At 34.2% G+C, this 18706-nt stretch overlaps 1 protein-coding gene across 2 annotated transcripts in view; it reads right to left on the reverse strand.

Annotated features, from left to right (window-relative positions):
- Window positions 1-87: 87 nt before the first annotated feature.
- ANKEF1 (ankyrin repeat and EF-hand domain containing 1) overlaps window positions 88-18706 on the reverse strand; it is a 95284-nt gene continuing 76665 nt past the window's right edge. For both annotated transcript variants that reach the window (XR_012473377.1, XR_012473376.1), the window contains exons 12-13: window positions 6289-6445; window positions 88-203 (exon numbers count right to left, since the gene is read on the reverse strand). The gene's annotated coding sequence lies outside the window, so the exon portion shown is untranslated. The remainder of the gene's footprint in view (window positions 204-6288; window positions 6446-18706) is intronic.

The following is an 18706-nucleotide window of genomic DNA, read 5'->3' on the forward strand; positions in this document are numbered from 1 at the left end:
GTCATCAAGATAAGTTTCATGAGGGTGGGGACTTGCCTGAACTAAGCTGTCTGTTTCTTCAATGTCAACAAATCCTTTGTATAAAGTAGATATTTAATAAAGGCTTATCATTTAACAAACAACAAAATGTTCAAAGGGTAGGATTTGCATCTGGGTGGAAGGGTGGAAAGGAGACTTCAACTCTTCTATTGTCTTCTTGGAGCCTGGATAAAGTGACAGAGCAAAGGATCCAATTATCTCTTGCCTTGAGCAAGTATGAAACACACAAATGTGAAGCATACACACAATACACACACATGCCCATGCATACAACACACATAATACATCATGCCCATACATACACTATACACACACACAATACACACATGTCCATACACACAACATACACACACAACACACACATGCCCATACACACAACACATGCCCATATGTGTACAAACACATAGAAAGCACATCTGTGTCTACAAATGCACATGTCTGTATTGTGTGTATATGCATATGCATGTATATACACACTTTCACATCCTATACACACAAGATCCATGCAACACATGTAACTCTATGCAAACATACATTATGTCATTTGTGCTTGCACACATATAATTTGTTCTGGATTTTGCACCTGACATGTGCTCCACTCATGTACTGTGTTTTTATGTGTCTACAGGCCATGTGGTTCATATACATGAATGTGTGTATACTATTGTGTCATGCATGTAAGGCATAAGTGCACATAAGGTTTATATCCTCACACAAATATGTATATATGTACATATGTTTATATTACATTGTATGCTCTCACACATGTACATGTGCATGCTTGTGTATGTGTAGGGCAGCTAGGTGGTTAGAGTGCCTAAATGGAGTTAGGAAATTAAATCTTCCTGAGTTCAAATCTGGCCTCAGACACTTATTTGCTGTGAGACCCTGGGCAAGTCACTTAATCTTGTTCATCTCAGTTTCTTCTTCTGTAAAATAAACTGGAGATGGAAGTGACAAACCACTCCAAACTCTTTGCCAAGATAAAATAACTGAATAATATGCATGTGTTCATATGCATATACTTATGTATATGTGTGTATTTGTGTGTAGATGCACAAATCATATCAATTGTGTGTGTATGTTTGTGTGTGAGTGAGTGAAGTGTTTAGAGAAGTTCTTAAGCCTAGAAAGAAGAGTGAGTTTGGGGTTAGCTATAGGATGAAATTTCAATATAAATCAAACACCAGAGGGCAGCAGAGAATCAGAAAAGCTGCTTCCATGGATGCACAGATCTAAGGAAAAGCATTTGCATTGTATGTTTTCTATGGACCTGGAACTCTTGATCATATGCTCATAGCATCCCTTTGAGCTACCTTTGCATGTTGACAAATTGCCTGATACAGTTAACAGACTCTGTTCTTTCTGAGAAGAGAGGTATTAAAAGAATCCTCCATTCATCCATCATATTGTCATAGGTAATAAATAGCGTGGTAGAATTTTAGATGTGGAAGTCAGCAAAGAGGTCATCTAATGCAACCTCCCCATTTTGCAAATGAGAAGATAAAGGTCCAGGGAAAAGAGGACTTGAAATAGAAGAAACTATTACAATGATTTACAAAATAGTATTATGGCCCATTTATTTAGTTAAGTCAATGACTTGCCCAAGGTTGTAGAGGGAGTAAAGAGGAATCAGAATCTGAATCCAGGTCCTCTGATTTCAAATTCTATGCTCTTTCCACTGCATCTTCTAGACTATGGGCAAGGTATTGTGTGCTAAGGGATAGATAATGGTGTCAAACTATATAAGACATAACCCTGATCTCCAAGAAGCAGCTGCATAGCACAGTGGATACAGAGCTGAACATGTACTCAGGAAGACCTGAGATCCAGCCTCAAACCCTGAAAATCACTTCACCTGTGTTTGCCTCAGTTTCCTCAACTATGAAATGGGGAAGAATAATAGCATATAATCTCCCATGGTTGTGGTGGGGAGCAACCATTTGTAAAGTGCTTCTCATAATCACTGATACATGGTAGGTATAATGTTTCTTTCCATCTTTGAAAAGATTTTTCTCTTAAAAATCCAAATATCCTTATATGGGCCTTGCCACAGAATAGAAAATAATATTGGAATGATTATCAAGGGAACTTATCTCATTGCCTAGACAACTAATGGTCATATTACTCTGACCATGTTCTGAAAACAAGGAGACGGACTAATTGACCTCTCAAGGTCATTTGTATCCTTGGCATCCTTTGTCTTTAAGGGATCTCCTATGGGTCACAAGGAAATTAGAAGGGTATTGTATTTAGCAACAAAATATTCAGTGTTTTCTCAGAACCCAAAGAAAATGCCAAAGTTGATCGAGCTCCTATTAATAGGAAATTAACAGTACCTGCTGCAAAAAGAAAAAAAAAAGTTCCTTCTCTTCCTGACCATTCTGCAGTGTCAGCATGATGCAGCATAGCTCTTATTCCAGACCAACTGAGCCAAAATTCCAAACAACTTCACCTTCTTCCTCATTGTCCACCCCCTCATCACTCCCCATCACAGAATGGTGAGCTAGGAAGACAGCTGGGGGGAAAGGAATGAGAAGAGGAAAGGGAGATGACTAAAATGGGGCAAGAGCTACCCTGAACATCTGGTTGGCTCAGGGGCTTGTTGGATGACTCAACAACAACCAAAAATGTCCTCCCTGAGGCAAGCTGTTGCCAAGGAAAATAACTTACTTGGTTCTCTGTTCCTTATGTATAGGATGCCTATATGTGCTTAGGGATAGTCTGAAGTGATATGGACAGGATCAATTATGTCAATAAAGATGATACTTTTCCCTTTCTTTGTAGTAACTTCTCAAGGTCTCTTTCACACAGAACAAAGATCTATAGCTTCCTCAGATAGACCACCTGGTCTATGTCTCTCCTTTTACAAATGTGGAAACTGAGGCCTAGAAAGGTGATATTGTTGTTGTTTGTTTTTCAATTATTTATCACTTGTTTCTAACTCTTTGTGACCCTATTTTGGGTTTTCTTGGCAAAGATGCTAGAGTGATTTGTCATTTTCTTCTCCAGTTCATTTTATAGATGAAGAAACTGAGGCAAATGGTAAAATGACTTGTCCAGGGTCATATGACTAATAAATGTCTGAGGCCAGATTTAAACACAGGAAGATGTTTCTTTCTGATATTAGGCCAGGTGTTCTATACACTTTGTCACCCAGCTGCAGAGATAGAGAGGTAATTTGCCCAATATTGCACAAGAGGTGAGCAGTGAAAGCTGAACCCAGATAATCTATCATATTTTGTCCAGATTTCCCTTTATTCCAGACATATAGTGAAGATAATATCATAGATTTAGAGCTGGAAAGGACCTTAAAGACCATGAAGTCTAACCGCCTTACTTTTCAGGTGAAGAAACTGAGGCACTGAGAGTATATGACTTGCCCAGAGTCACACAGTTAATAAGTGATTCAAGTGAGGTTTGAACCCAGTCTTCTCCATTTCCAGTACAATGTTCTACCAATTCGACCACAGAATTTCCTCAAGATTAATAGGACTGTGGATCCTTCTCCGTGTTTCTTACCATATTGATTATGCATTATTTCAACTATCTCCTAGCTGTCCTTCTTGGGTCTGTTCTTTGTCCTTTTCAATCCATTCTGCACATTGCTGCCAGGCTAATCACCCTTGGAAAGTATTATTTATCACTCTTCTGCTTTAAAATTATATGCTTTCTACTGTATCAAATCTGGTCCCACCTTACCAAGCTTTGTTTCTCATAATTCCCCAGCATCCATCTTACATCTTGTCAGCCTAAGTACATCACCCAAAGAACATTTCATGCTTGTTCCTTACAATTATTTTGATATGTATGTATACACATAGTGTATACACATATATTATATATACACATAGTGTTCTTGTCACCTTCTCCTGTTCTAAATCCTACCTACCTTATCTCCCCAAAGAAGCTTTTTCCCCAGCCTGTGTATGTCTTCTTTGAAGAATTCCTTATGATACATTCAGTAGGTATGATAATAATTGCTAGCATTTTTATAGTTCTTTAAAGTTTACAAAACACTTTTCAAATATTATTTTATTTTATCCTCACAACAAATCTGAGATGTAAGTGCAATATTACCTTCATTTTATAGATAAAGAAAAAGAAACTGAGGCAGACTGAAGTTAAGAGACTTGTCCAGGATCACACAGTTAGTAGGTATCTGAGCCTGGATTTAAACTTATCTTCCTGAGTGCAAATTCATCATTCTACCCACTATACCACCTAAATATTTAATTATATTCATTAATTAAATGCTTTACCAGGTCTAATTTAATATGCTGGAGGGCCTGCAAAGATAAATATGATAGTAGCCTTGCTCTCCTGGAGCTTAAACTCTGGAAGAAATGATAAGGTAGAAGCATAGATAAATAATACAAATTAGAATATAATAAGTGCATGACTATTACACTGATAAGAGATAAGATAAGTACATTTGACTGGAAGTGGGATGCCTCTTCAGTTTGTAGTGTAAGAAATTAAGGTGGAAAAGTACCTGAGAATAGGAAGCAGTGACTTTGTCCAAAACAAAGTAAATAAGAATGATGTAGAGATAAAATTGGAAAGAAAGGTTAAAGTCAAACTGATCTTGAATTCCATTCTAAGCCATTTAGACTTTAAACACTAAAGAACCAATGAAGATTTTTGATCAGGGACTGGAGGTCTGAATACCTGGGCTTTAGGAAGGTTAATTTTGAATTAGTATAGGGGACATATTGGAGAGTAGAAGACTGAAGTTTGGGGAATTTGTTAAAAGTTTATTGCTATAGTTCAGGTGAGAAGTAGTGAGGTGCAAATTATGCTGATAGCAGAAAGAATGATAAGGAAAAACAATTATATTTATTAAGTACCTACTATATACTAGGGGGCCATATACTGACAGATGTTTCTGTCACTGATATGAAGAGGAAACTGACTAGATGTGATCACTGGTTGGATATATGGGAGGAAGGAGAAAGAGCAATAAAAAATATACTATTTATCTATGCTTCTACCTTATCACTTCTTCCAGAGTTTAAGCTCCAGGAGAGCAAGGATACTATCATATTTATCTTTGCATATTAAATTAGACCTGGTAAAGCATTTAATTAATGAATATAATTAAATATTTAGGTGGTATAGTGGGTAGAATGATGAATTTGCACTCAAGAAGATAAGTTCAAATCCAGTCTCAGATACCTACTAACTGTGTGATCCTGGACAAGTCTCTTAACTTCATGGGCAGAGATAGGGAAATCAATAAGAAGTAGCAGTCTGGGGAGAGAGATTATGGGTTTGGCTTTGGACAAGTAAAGATTTAGGAATAAGGGAGGCAATATTATCTTGGTCTTTGCTATTTCACATGTACTAGTCTGAGCTCTCTTCTGAACTTTTTAAAGGTGGAGACTATTTTTTCATGTTTCTCTATCCTCAGCACCCTACCCTCACCCCTTAAATCCTTAGGTACTATGGTTGACCTATACTATCTAACACCATATCAGGAATTTTAGGCATTTTGCAAATATGATTTAATGGAACAATCATCCAAGAATGATATCACCAAAAAGATGAAAAAGAATGTTGAAGCTACTTGATTTTCCCAAGAAAGTACCTTCCTTAAGGCATCTGGGATATTCATTTGGATATTCTGAAGGTCTATCATCAGGGAATACCTTGGTAATTAGGTTTTTCACAACTAAAACCCTAAGAGGATCACCTTTCAAAATGACTTGGGATCATTATTGACAGTATTCAACAGAATATTTAAAGAATATTCATTGTCTGGATTTTATGACTTTAATGGAATAACAAAATTTGTAGCCAAGGAAAGGAAAAGATGTTCTTGGCATGGCCTATTTAACATTTTCCTTCTTTTCATTGATGACTTTTTCCCCCTTGACAGCCCATTCTCCAGTCTTTGACAACTATTAGACCTCTTCTTTTACCAATGTCTTTTCACTCCACCCTTCTTAATTATGTCCCAGGGCTGACTAGGAAGTGCCATATTGTTCTTTTTCTTGACTAAGGTGGTAGCTATAAATTACATTAAAATTTCAGTATTTATTTTAAGGATCAGTATAAATACTGCAAAAACAGCTGCCAGACGAACTTCCTTATTATTGAAACTTCTTGGAAGGACATCACAGACTATATAACACTAACTGAAATGTATTTTTGGAAATGACTTTAAAGTGTGGCTTCCAATTTCATTCTTTCCTATTCTATTAATTCTGAGTCCTTCTAGTACCTCTGAAGTAGAGATTCTCTTACCTGGGATATGTTTGTCACCATCTTCATAAAGGATTCATTACACTTCCACAAGTATTTGGTGCTATACTTGTCATGAGGCAAAGCAAGTTCATCATCTTGTCCTTAATTTTATTATACAGAAATCTGAACATCTATGCACATTTCACTGTCCTAGGAACTGAAGAGAATATAATGAAGTAGTCCACATAGTCCTACCTTGAAAGAACTTAAATTCATTACATTTAATTAAATTACTATTCTTTAAACTGTTAGAATGGGTTTCAAATTGATAAGTTCCTATTATAGAAGAATTGTTTTGCATCAGGGGTCCTTTCAAGGTCATGAATACCATTCCTACTCTATGTATTTGTCAAATCATGGGGACAACAAGCCAAGGAAACAAGTTAAATCCCTGATAGATTTGCTCAGTCAAAAACTCTACCATATACATAGAATTTATTGCTAATATTGGACAGTTATTTAATATGTTTACTCTTTGTTCTAAAAGAGACAAGATAGTATAGAGAGCTTAAGCCAAAACTGTTACCACTTCTGGAAAATCAAATCAGCTTGGGGCCCCCCTTGATGGTGACTCAGGCATTTCATATTCAGGTACAATGTACTAAACCCAAAATTAAATTTTACATTTAAATTTGAATCTGCTTTTTCTTTTTCTTCTTATTTTTCCTTTCATACCAAAACAATGACCAAGTCTTATAAATTCTATTACTACAACCTCTATTGAATCTGTTTCTTCCCACTGTCCCTACTGAATCATAGACCTTCATTCTGATATCCTAGATTAATGTGGAGGCAACTAGGTGGCACAGTGGATAGAACACCTGCCTTGTAGTCAGGAGGACCTGAGTTCATATCTGACATTTAATTACTTAATTGTTTGACCTTGGATAAGTCACTTAACCCCATTGTCTTGCAAAAAAAATCTAAAAAAGAAAAAAGAGAAAGAAAAACTAGACTATTGACTATCTTAGGAACAATTACTTTTCTCTCTCCAGTCTAACAGAAATAATACATAACATTCAAATACTTTAGCTTGGTATTCAAGGATTTTCAAAAACTGATATTAGACTATTCTTCTAATATATTAAGCATTGACTATGGCAAAGCACTCTTGTAAATACTAAGAAAACCCTGACTCTCAAGAAGTTCACATTTTAATTGAGGGAGATAAATGAGATTTCAACTTCAAAATGGTAAGCATTTAGAGGTAGGTTGGATGGCAAAGTCCAGAGGTCCTTAGACATGCATAAGCAGGTCAGATGATAGTGCCCAGGTGGCTTGAGGGAACATTTATAGGACCAATATTTTAGAGGCAGAGCTAATTGTTAAACCTGGTAGTGACTCTAGGTAGATGTGAGCAGTGTTAGCAACTATGTTATTCTATCCACTCTAGTATCTAAGCAGGTTGGGAATTGTAGTGAAAGGGACAAAGGGAAGTGAAGGGGTAATGGGATCCTAGCTTATGGCTCTTTTCACATAAATGCTCTAGATAGGGTTTCTTCTTCACACAATCAGTGCTCTAATCAAACTAGAATATTTGGTCCTCCTTATATTTGACCCATACTTTGGTACATGAATTGGTTGTTCTGTTCAACCCCCTGCCCCAACCTATTTAATTTCTTTTTTTTTTCAAGATTTGCCCAAGGTCACACAGCTAGTTAGTATCAAGTGTCTGAGGTTGGATTTGAACCAGGGCAGGTGCTCTATATATACTGTGCCACCTAACTTCCCCAAACCTATTTAATTTCTATTCTTCTTTTAAAAACCAATTCAAATTCTACCTTCCCTCCCCATTAGCAATTATTCTCCTTCATCTTCAAATAGCATTTTGCTTGTACTTTTAGGCATATATGAAGGATTATATTGTATTATAGGAAAGAGATTAAGGGATTTGCTTGAGATCATGTAGCAAATGGCAGAGATGGGATTTAAGAATTTAATCTACCAGTTTCATGAGAAGAGTCCAGTAACTTATCTAAACTTTGCATTTTTCTATCTACATTCAGTACATTCATAGAGTTTGAATGCAGATCAAAGAATACTGATTCACTGTTGTTTTCTTTCTCCTGGTTTCCCCCCTTTGTTCTGATTGTTTTGTTTACAATATGACTAATATAGAAATATGTTTAGTATGATTATTTGTGTATAACCTCTATCAGATTTCTTGCTGTCTTGGGAAGGGGGCAGGGATAAAAATTTGGAACTCAAGTCTTATAAAAGTGTATGTTAAAAACTATCTTTACATGAAATTGGAAAAAATACTTTTAAGTGAAATGTATGTATGTACACACACCCATATTTAACTTTGCATTTCCTTCAGCACCCAGCAGAGTGTTTTATACTCAGTGGGAACTAAATGAAGGAATATTTGCTTAATTGAAATAAATGGATTTGGCTTTTTATTTAATCAGGTTCTCTGCTGGTTCCTATGTTATACGTTTGAGAAAGGTTTGAGAGCCTTTTGATGGCCAAGTACTTATTGGGAACCAGATATAAAGTTGTAGAAAAAAACATCAAATATGAATTTTAAAAAGTAATAAAAAAGGAGACAAATGTTCATGTTAAATAGCACTGACAAAAGTATGTCAAAATATATAGGGCACTGTTGCAAATATATAATAACAAGAATCATTGCCCAATCAATAAGCAATCAAAGCATATGAATAACTAGATTTTAAAAGAGTAACCACAAATTACAAATGACCATTTGATAATACACTTTGAATCACTAATAGTAAAAAAATGTAAATTAAAACAATTCTGAGCTTTGCTTGAAAATTGGTAAAGATAACAAAAAATTAGAAAAATCATTGCTTATAGATACAGAATAGAAAAGCTAAGGAGGAAAGAATGATGGGGAGAATAGATACCTTAGAATAGATAACAGAAAACAATCAGAAATAGAATGTCTTAAAAATTAGAATGGGTCAATAATACAAACAGTATAAAAATATCAAGCAAAACAAAAAATTAAAGAAAAAACAAAAAAGTCTTAGCATTATATAAAAAAAAAATGACCAGAAAGATAGGTTAAAGAGAGAGAATCCAAGAATTATTTGACTATCTGAAATGATCAGAAAAAGAAATGGGAACTCTATTTCATTAAATTATAAATGAAAATTACCTATAAGTCCTAGAACCAGAACAAAAGTGATGACAGAAAAAATCCAAGAACCCTTAAAATTAACCTACTAGAAACATCATAGCCAAAATACAGAGCTTGCATGTAAAGGAAGCATAATTAACTAAGAGGAAAAATTCAAATACCATGACTCCACAGTAAGTACTACTAATATCTAGTACTCTAAAAAATAGAAATATGATATTCTGGAAAGCAAAAAGTTTAAGATTAAAAAAAAACTAAACCAAGTGCTTTCTCTGGTAAAAGGGGGTAGGGTCGGGATAATGACCTATAATGAAATAGATTTCTTATATTATTCCTTTAAAAAAATCCCAAACTAAGTAAATGTTTTAAAATGGAAATGCATATGCCAATGGAAACATAGATACATTTATTTGTATAGTTAAAAAGGGATATGACCTCTGAGATCATATGACCAAGATAGAGGACTAGACATTTTTTTCCCATTCTCATGATTTCTCAAACCTCTTCAAAATAATCATTATAGTCAAGAAATATAGCTATCTCCATGGTCTAGAATACCAAGAACCCTAATGAGGCAACAATCCATACAGAAGGCTAATCCTTAACCTCTAATTTGCTCCTTAAGCATCCTCCATTAACTAACCCTACCACTGACCCCTAGGAAGGGTTGCATAAGCCAGCCAATAGACTTTGAACAGGACTCACCTCTATCTTCCCCTTTCTCTGTGCTGAGGAAAAACAAAAAAGTAGAAGATTGTTTAGGTTGCAACAGTGTCATGGCATCATCAATACAATAACAAGTCTGAGACAGAGAATTGAGATCAAAGGAAAATTGGACAAGATACATGTGTGTGTGGCAAGATATACTCCACTAAGCCTGAAGGAGAGAGTACAGCATACAGGTGGGGCAAATTCTCTCCCCTAGAATTCATCTGAAAAAAAATGAAACCTGTGAAATGTGAATCACTAAATGTGTGAAAAGACCAAGAATTTTTTTGAGTTATGGACCCTAGGGAAACATCAAAAAAATAAAAAGGAGATAGAAACTGAGCAATAGGGAAATATGGGGGGTGGGATATGAAATTACGAAAGATCTCAGGAGGCAGAAAACTTATAGGCTTTGAGCAAAGACACATAATCCAATGAGGAAGATAACAATAAAAGGTAATATTGCCTACAGTTCAAGTAAAAGAATGCACATGTCAATAAAAGTAGTTTAAGACAAAGAAAAATGGATTAATATATGATGAGGCAGAGGATCTGTAGATTTCTAAGGGAACATAGAACCAATAGGATATTCTGGAATGGTTTCAAGTCAAGTCACAATTATTTACTAATCTCTTAAATGGAAAAACCACTGTGCCAAGTACCAGGGAGTACAAATACAAGAAAAAGAACGACAGTCTTTGATTTCAAGAGGCTTATATTTTAGTAGGAGAAGACAATACATATAAGAAAGGTGAAAAAGTGGAGAGGAATGTACCCACATAGATACATGATGGTGACATTTCTTTTGATGATCTTTATCTAGGGGATCAGATTTCAAAATTCGCCCCATAGCAGACAGTGAAGTTTGACTAGTCTGGTTCTTTTCTCAAAAGTTCTAGAGAGAACTTTTCAATTGGAGAAACTGGGATATGGGGTAGAAGAAGAAGGCATATAAAGTATGTGACAAAGTCTGGAGAGTGAGGTAAAGCCTCATGGAAGCAGAATTGTGTGACTTGGTTAGGCAACTAGCATTCCTTGGTAGTTTTTCATGAATATCTGAATGGAATATATTCCTGGGAAAGTTATATGTGGTGGGCTTTGTCTTTGGCTCAGAGAACAAAGAGCTGAACAAGGCAGCTCAGTCACAAGATCCAGAAAGAGAGAAATAAGAATTATGAAAGCAGAATTTAGTGGCTAAGCAAAATTAATTGTCACAACAACAAAATACTTTGAAATTGGTGACAAATTTCACAAAGAAACAAGAAAGAATAACTTGAAAATGGAAATTTACAGAAGGGGAAGACCAATTTGGAAGAAAAGAAGAAAAAAGCAATAATATTTAAAGAAAATATGATCTCTATACAAGTAAATATAATTCATCTTGAAGAAAAAATGCATGTAGAGAACAAAAGAATTCTATATCTCCCAGAAGAACACAAATCAAAAAACCCAAACAGCATAATGCAATAAAATAAAGTCAGACAAACTCCCTCTCTTTTATCTTTTCTTCATATTTATAAAAAGGGAAGTGAAAGTAAAGAGAAGACAAAGGAAAGATGATACAATTTACTAGAATAATTATGAATAAGCATGAAATGAATTCACTTCTAAAATGGAAGAGAACAGCAGAATTTGTTAGAAAACAGAATCAGACAACATGTTGTTAAAGGATATATGCTTAAAACCCAAAGATTTACATAGAATTAAAATAAGGCTCTAGAGCAAAATCAATTAGGTTCCAGATCAAGAGAGTAATGTTAGGAACCATGGTTTCAGATATGGTTATAATAAATACAGAAAAGTTAAAAAGAGATATGCAGTGAAATTACATTATGCTAAAAGGTACTATCAATAATGAATCAATTGAGGGGCGGCTAGGTGGCGCAGTGGATAGAGCACTGGCCTTGGAGTCAGGAGTAGCTGAGTTCAAATCCGTCCTCAGACACTTAATAATTACCTAGCTGTGTGGCCTTGGGCAAGCCACTTAACCCCATTTGCCTTGCAAAAACCTAAAAAAAAACCCCAAAACAATAATGAATCAATTGTGCCTAATAATATAGCATATAGTTAAGAAAAAGTTAATTGAATTACAAATAGCAAGAAATAATAAAACAAGAGTGAATTCCTTAATCTATCCCTTTTAGATATAAATTTAATGAAAATATAAAAAGAAAAACAGTTAAGTACACATGTAGGATTTTAGAATAATTGGAGATGATAATAACTCTGGTGAATGTTGAATGGGGAAAAAGTTACCTATTTAGTTGTATGTGGTACTTTTACAAAACTGACCATTTAATGGAGGAAAAAAGGTCTCACTAATAATGTGAAAGGCAGAAATACTAAACATTTCATTTACTGATCATAATGCAATAAAGTTATTTAATAAGGAACCCTTAATGAAAGAATTAAAAAGTAATCAGAGACTACATAATTCAATTTAAAGAATGAATGGTTCAAATAATAAAATTTTAAAACATTGGAAAATTTTATCAAACATGAGAAAAATGAAATAACAAATTACATGTAGCTAATTTTTAAGGGGAAATTTTATATTGTTAAATATTTTCATCAACAAAAGCAATAAAGAACAAATCAATTAGTCATGCAATTAAAAAAACAACAACAAATCAAAACCCAACTAAATAATAATGCAGAAATTCTGACAATTAAAGGTGAGATTGCTAAAACTAAATGTGAAACACTCTTAAATTAATAAATAGAACTAGGAAATAATTTTAAAATACTAATAAATAGACAAATCATTTATTATGATTAAAAAATAGAAAGGAAATTCAAGTTCATTTCATTCAAAAATTTAAAAAAGGAGGACTTCCAATAATTGAAGAGAAAATAAAGAATATAATCAGAAAAGATTTTTCTCAGTTGTGCTAACAAAATTGATAACTTAGAGGAAACAGATAAGTACTTACAAAAATAGAAAACACACACATTAACCAAAAAGTAGACTGCTTAAATGCATCAATGTCATAAAAATAAAGTAAGCAAACCATAAATGTCCCCCCCTCCCACCCTGCAAAGTAAGGGAAAACTTCAGGACCAGATGAATTCAAAAGGGAATGCCATTAAACAATCAAAGAACAAATAATTTCAATACTGTATAAATGGTTTGCAATAAAAACAAAAATAGAGAGAACCAAAACAAGGAAAGAAATCATAACCAATAAACCAATATCCCTAATGGACATTGATGAAAATATTATAAATAATATTTTGGCAAACAGGATACAACAACCACACTAGAAAGAGAATTTACTATAACTTGATTGTGCTATACCAAGAATAGAAGTTTAGTTCAACAGAAGGAAATCTATAATCATAACCTACTATGTTAATATAAGCAATACATACCATATGATTTATCAATACATGTTTTTGACAAAATTCAAACTAATTTCTACCAACATTTCTTGAAATCATAGCTATAAATAGGCCTTTTCTTAAATAGCATTTATATAAACCCAAGAGCAATCATTATATGTTATGCAGAAAAGTTAGAAATCCTTCCAATTAGATGATCAATACAGTGATCCAAGACAATTCAAAGAACTCATAATGAAAAATCTGTCTATGCCCAGAGAAAGAATTGGTGAACTCTGAGAGAAAATTGAAACGTAACTTTCTTGCTTCAGGTTTTTGGAGTTTTTTGGCAATATGGCTAGTATGGAAAAATATTTTACATAATTTTGCGTGCTTTCTCAGTGGATTAGGGAAGGGTGAAAGAGAGGGAGAGAATTTATCTAAGATTTTTCCTGGATATTCTAATTGAATTGTATTTTTGTAATCGAATTTTTTTTCAAGAAATCCAGTCAAGTTTCTGATTAGTGATTTCTCTCTCTCTCTCTCTCTCTCTCTCTCTCTCTCTCTCTCTCTCTCTCTCTCTCTCTCGTTAGTTTTTTGCAAGGCAATGGGGTTAAGTGGCTTGCCCAAGGCCACACAGCTAGGTAATTATTAAGTGTCTGAGACCGGATTTGAATTCAGGTACTCCCGACTCCAGGGCTGGTGCTCTATCCACTGCGCCACCTAGCTGCCCCTTTCTTTTTCTTTTTAAAAGATACAGCACTGAGTCCTTCAAGACTCAGTTCAATTCTGACCTGCTCTGGGCCCTTTCAAATGTTCCCAGCTATTAGTGCCTTCCCTTCTCTGAAAGCATCCCATCTACTTTAAAAATATATATATATGTCTTGCATATATATCTAATTATTTATATGTTGTCTTCTCCATTAGAATGTAAACTCCTTGAGTGAAAACTCCAATTGTCTTCTTGCCTTTCTTGTATCCTCAGAGGTTAATACAGTATTTGGTACATAGTCAACGCTTAATAAATATTGACTTGAATTAGGAATCAAGAGATCTATCTGAGGTCTGGAACTTACTAGTTATAAAACAAAAGGCAAATCACATAAACTCTCCTTCCGTAATAGATGAGGATCTTGAATTAGATAATCAAGTCCCTTTTTACCTTTACAATTTTGTAACATTTAAAAAAGGAGTACATACTTAATCAGAGAAAAATTTACCATTAGTCTATGCTGTGCATACGAAGAGTTGAGCAGTGAAGTTTCTCTACATTTTAACAATGAAAAATTTGCATGTTCATTTGTATCATCTTATCATAATGTGCCAGGCAGATTTCAAATTAATATTATGACAAGGCTGTCTTGTAGATTTCACTGTACTTTAAGTGAATAGAATCTAATCATTCATTCTGCTTATTACTGGATGAGACAACCTATTTTGGCTGCAAGGACAAATTAATGAAATGTTATAAGATATTAATGTTGGGGTAGGTGCAATGTTTTTGTGGCAAACAAGTCATTCTCTTTTTGAATAGTAACTTGTCAGCTCTGCCTCTTTATCTGGAGTTAGGATAATTTTCCATAAGTGGTTAACGAAAAGATTTTGGCTCAGCAATTAGATATGTTAAGTTTAATGACCTAATGGGAAAACCTCCATCTCAAATGATTAACTTCTCTTTAAGAGTTAAGTTCAATGACTTCCAAATTGATTACAGTTAAATATTTGATACAACAAGTTACAGCAAGCTTTTGATAGTGAACTTCAAAAACGGTTTTCCTCAAGTCTCTTGACATTTTCCTTGGTCATACTCTCTGTTAGCTCAATCAATAATACACAATAGAATGAAAGAACAAACATTTAGCAATCATTGAGTGGCTTCACTAAATCAGCCACTCGATCACAGAAATCAGTTGCCTTGAAGTATGTCACTGACACATAATCAAGGAAATAGAATTATCTGGGATATAGTTTAACCAGTGACAGGAGATAGGTTGGGATCGGAGTTCTTGTCACTGAGTTTCACTACTTGTGTAATATTGAACAAGTCACTTAATCTCTATGGGCATAAATTTCTTCAGTTATAAAATGAGAGTTGAGTCAGATGGCCATTTCTAGAGCTATGATCTAGATCTGACAGGTATGTAGTGAGAATTACATAAAATGATGTCAATAAAATGTTATAAAAAGGGGAATTATAATAGTGGGGTGATCAGAGCCAGGGATGGAAGGAGGAAAATTATCTTTTCTTTCTTTTACTAGTGACTACCTTAATCAGAGTATCTATCTAGAAAGAACAACTGAGAAGCAGAGCTATAATGAATCCTAGTACCTCTCTGCTTCCTTTTCCACTTCTTTCCTTCTGGGTCAGAAAGACTTGAATTCAAATCCAACCTTGGCTACTTACTATCTTTAAAATCCTGGGTAAGTCACTTTACCTTTGTCTGTCTCATCTCCTTCTGTAAAATGTGGCTATAAAAATATGGCTAAGATGCTGCTATTGAAAACCAAAGAAAAGTCCAACCCTGATGTACTGGAAAGAATATTAGATATGATTAAATTAGATTTCTCAATCCTTTTTAATATTTTGAATCAGATGGTCTGGGTTCAACTCCTGATTCTGTCTGATCTTGAGTGTCTCTAACTCTTTGTGTCTCAGTTTCTTCATAGTTCACCTAGATGACCTCTAAGGTCAATTCTAACTATTTTTCTGTTTCTATGAAAGGAGAATCCTTTGAGATGCAAAGATGTCAACCTTGTAGGAACAATACCTGCTTTAGATATTTTCAGTAGCTGATGTTAGATAATTTGCTATGGGAGGATTAAGCCTCAAGGACAAGAACCTGACACAGGAGAATGGGGTACATTATTAAAGAAGTTAAGAAAAGGAAAAGCTGAGTAAAAAAATAAGTGATACAATCTGTCCAATTCAATAAATATTTCCTAAGTACTCCCTATTTATAAGACATTGTACCTCTTTCACTATGTGGTGATCCAGTGACACTGTCCTCTTTGCTATTACACACATAAGACATTCCATTTTCTGACCCTGGGTATTTTCTTGGCTCCTCCCTCATCCCTGAGCCCAACCAAGTCAGAAATTCTCTCCCTCTTCACCTCCATCTCTTGGAATTCCTGGATTTCTTCAAGAAATGTATTCAGAGATTATTTCCAATTTCTTCTATATATCTTGTGTAATGTCATGGATAAGACAGTAAATGGTATGTGCTTCAAGATCCATTCAATCTATAGGGAATAATCTAATGAGAAAATATTTGTAAAATAGGGGCCTGATAAAGCTTGATCCCTTCCTTTCTACTCTTCAATTAGTATTTATTAAAAACCTTATTTATGAATCAGGCAATGGACTTGTCTCTAGGACTACAAAGACAAAAATAAACATCTCATTTTCCTGGGGATTCAATTTTATTATGGGAAGTGAACAGGGAGGAGTCAATATGCACACACAACAGTAAATATGAACTCCAAAATGAATGCAAAGTAATAGGGTGGACCTTAGAAACAAGAGGATTAGTCATAGAATGACCCTTGGACTGAACTTTGAAGAACCTAGGGGTTTTAAGAGATTGAATGGGAAGGGAATTCATCCTGTGTACAGGAGATAGCAAAGCATGGAGGTGAAGATGGTTTAGTGTATTTTGGAGTTTCATTTGGTGAGAACACAGTAGGCATTGAAAAGAATAAAATGCAAGCATTCCTTTCAGGTGAGAGTCAATGTTTTCAATTTATTGTGACTGTGTCCCCATCAGGCAGGACCTGCCTGACACACAGTTGATGTATGTTGATTGATAATTAAAAAATGTTTGAACCAGATTGGTTAAGATTTTAAATACCAGAGGAATTTGAATTTTATCTAGAAGAGCAAAGCATTAGAGAAGAGATTCTTAACTGTGTTTGTGTGTTTGTATATGTATGTGATGAACTCCTTTGGTAATCTAGTGAAGCCTATGGAGTACCCACTTGGCAAAAGTTAGAATGTAATGTTATTGATTTATTTCTCAATAATAGTTTAAATGAATAAAATAGGAAATATATAGATTATGAAGGAAATAAATAATATTGAAATAATTTTCCAAATATATCTATGTATAGGTGTATATACATATGTATAAAAATAAATTCATTAATCCCAGTCTAAAAACTCCTGTGCCAAAGTTTCTTGATCATGGTACTGACATAGTCATAGTGATGATATGATATGGTCATATGATATAGTCATATAGTTATGATATAGTCATACCTATGTATTAGGAATAGCAATTTGACACATATGTGGAAGACAGATCAAAGAGGGCAGAGATAGTTTCATATATTTGTATCTGGTTGAATTATGTAGTCCCCAAAACAATAATTAATGAATTGATAGTAACACGGAGGAAGGTCTCTTAAGGAATCGCTAAAGGATTTATCCCTTGATCTTACTCCTGTTTTCCTAATTGTTAACAATAACATGGTAAAATCATAGATGACTTGGTTATCAAATTTACAGGGATGACTAAAACAAGGAGGATTAGAGAATCAAAATTCAAAGAGATCTTAAAAAGTTTAAAATGATGGGGCAAATCTAACAAGTTGAAATTCAACAGAGAAAAATGTTCATCTCTGTACTTGCGTTTTTAAAAAATAATTGAACAAAGTAATGAAGATATGATTATAGACTAAAGTATCTGAAAAATACCCTAGTCTTTTAGTTTTATAGTAGTTCACAATATAAATCAACTTTGAGACATGAAATCCAAACCCCAAATCCAAAACAAATTCAGACAGCCTGTACTGGTCATCATTGTACCCAACCCTCCTTGTACCTTTCTTCCATTCCACTTCCAAATCAATCTTGCCTTTGGATTCTATGGCAATGTATGGGCCATATCTATTACTACATATTTGTATTAAATATTAAGGTTACTACAGTATATTTTGAAGTCAATCACCCTCCTAATTCTCCAAATACCAACTTTCCTTTATGTCTTAGCAGTAATTCCACAGACCAATGGAAAAGCAAGAGGCAAGGAACATAGATAATGGTTTTTCCTGCATATTAGTGCCCCCAGAAAAACTCCATTCGTCTCATGGTAATTATAGCCCTAAAAAATATTTTAGCAGTTTTGAAGATGAAATACATTTTGATTTACTTGGTTATAAAAGTCAAACAATAGCAATATTGAGGAGATATTCTAAAATGTATTGAAGTAAATTTAAAAGACAAAACACTCTTCCATGAATCATAATTTACATTGCCTGTCATCCCTAGAGAAAGGTTCATTC

The sequence above is a fragment of the Macrotis lagotis genome, chromosome 1, assembly GCF_037893015.1.
Source record: "Macrotis lagotis isolate mMagLag1 chromosome 1, bilby.v1.9.chrom.fasta, whole genome shotgun sequence".
NCBI lineage: Eukaryota > Metazoa > Chordata > Mammalia > Peramelemorphia > Peramelidae > Macrotis > Macrotis lagotis.